Source organism: Lathyrus oleraceus, chromosome 3, assembly GCF_024323335.1.
Source record: "Lathyrus oleraceus cultivar Zhongwan6 chromosome 3, CAAS_Psat_ZW6_1.0, whole genome shotgun sequence".
In the NCBI taxonomy this organism is placed as follows: domain Eukaryota; kingdom Viridiplantae; phylum Streptophyta; class Magnoliopsida; order Fabales; family Fabaceae; genus Lathyrus; species Lathyrus oleraceus.
In genome coordinates this window covers 492,161,444-492,163,843 of record NC_066581.1, presented here as the reverse complement: position 1 = coordinate 492,163,843, position 2,400 = coordinate 492,161,444, and positions in this window count along the sequence as shown.

The window sequence follows — 2,400 nt, the reverse complement described above, 5'->3', positions numbered from 1 at the left end:
CATAACATGATCATCATACCAAAAATCAAGGCATTTGGACAAGTTTAAGCATGGTAAAGAAATTCCATAAGGCAAGGTAGGCACAAACAAGCTCAAATGGGCACAATTTGCTACATCAACTTAGCACAAGCCTAAAACAGAAATGAAAAATGATAAAGACCTCAAACCAAAGCCACAATAAACTTCAATATGTCTAGAATCAATGTGCAAAATTTCATATTCATAGGATACACAACCATCATTTCACAAATCATGGAAGTTCAAGACTATTCAAAAGCTCACAAATGGCAATCCAGAAAGAAAAATACCAAACAAATCAGAAATGCATCCAAAAATTCCACAAAAAATCATGGGCAATCCTAACATCCATAAAAAGCATCATACAAAATATCACATCATTTGGCATTCATTTGGCATGGCAAAGAAATTCAACAAGTTGAGAAAGCAAAGGTGTGACACACATTGTCACACCTACATTCAAAGGATCATAACTCAGCAACCACAAATGAGAAAAATGCAAACTCAACACCATAATTTCAATCAAGATGTCTAGTGTAAGCATACCAAATTTCAAAAGCATTGGACGGAATCTCATCATTTCATAAAGCATATGGCAAGGTAGGTCAAGAAAACACACATGTGAACAATCCCTAGCACCAAAACATTTTTCATCCATGCACAATTTCTGGAAAAATAGTCAAAAAATACTAGACACAATGAGGAGAACAATGCAAAAATTCCCATGCCATTTGGATCATTAACCAACCAGATATGAATTTTTGAAATGAATGAAAAATAAAAAATGAATGATGAAGCATGACATGAATGGATGGAGAAAAATGAACAAAATGTGAAATGCAATTTTGGAAATGTCTTCGCCCGGATTCGAACAGAAGCAGGATTTGAATTAGGCGCGCTAGTTAAGTGAAACGCACCATTTCACTTAACTGATGTGGCAAGGCAAATGAACGGCATCCAATCAATACGCCATGTAATAGCCACGCTGGACCAATGCATGTCCTTAAACATAAAAACTCATGCAAACACGCGCTAGCAAGATCAAATGAAGTTTCTGGAAAAAATTTCATCCATCTTCATGCGTGTTCATCGTGTTCATACAGGTCAAGAACAAAAGTGCACCAAAATTAACAATAAACATATCATCGTGTTCCTCTCACATCACACATCACTAAACTAAGCATGATTTGTTCTAATTCAACCTATGTTCAAAGATTCGAAACACTTAAGTTTCATATGTCAAACTTTAAATCCATAGATCTATCTCAATTCTACATGAAAATGAGTGAAACAAAGCTCAGGTTACTCAGTGATACACGATCTACAATTAGCACCTAACAATTTCAAAAATAGAGGAGATCGATTTCTAACCTTCAAGAGGATGCAGAAGTGAAACCAGTGGATCTAGGTCTTGAAAAGCATAAACAGATGCTCCTCAATGCTTATATGGATGAATGGATGAAGAATGATAGCTCAATCGTGCTTGATCTTGCTTGAATCTCCAACTGCCATGGATGAGTGTGAACTTCAACAGCTTCGAATTTGCATGAAATCCTCTGAATCTTGCTTCCAAAATGCTCAATTATACTTGTGGATGATGAACCAGTCAAGAACAAAGCAATGTTTATGAAGAATTTTGAAGAAAAGTTTGAGAGCACAATGTGTGAATTTTTTCAGATCTGGAAATGTGATGATGTTAAACCAATTTTCTGTTATGCTTTAGCTTATATATGATGTACTAATCATGTTTGTTAATCACAATTAAGCAATGCAAGTGTAATTAGCTAAAACCAAGGTGTAATGCAAATTGGCCAATGCACCTCATGTGTGGAAAAGCAATGGAACAGTGCACGAAATTCTGTTTTAATCCACTTGAAATGCCATTTTGGAGCCAAAGCAAGTGTTGCCACGTGAAAACAATGAGCCAAATTCAAATTATAACTTTCCCTCCAAAATTCAAATGAAAAGTCAAATATTTTTGTGATGGAAATGCATGGCCTATGATACATGAATTGGATAGTGCATGTCAAGACATGAATGTACAAAAAAGAAGCACTCCATTTGGCCTTATGGTTTGAAAGTTATGCCTTCTTGAAGTTCAAATTCACTTGGCAATGATTGATACATATCTTTTCAACCATACATGAGAAATTCATGATCTTGGACTTTTTGGAAATGGGAGAACAAGATCTACAACTTTAATGTTGGACAAAATTTCATTTGAAGCTTTCTTGATCATGTAATCTTGAGGAGAAAACCTTTCCATTTTTGGCAATTTCAAATTACAGGTCACTTACTATTTTTGGAAAGTTTTCATCTGACCTCAAATTCTTCAATGTTGATGTTTGAAATGTCAAATGAGACTTGTTTGAACATGAATGA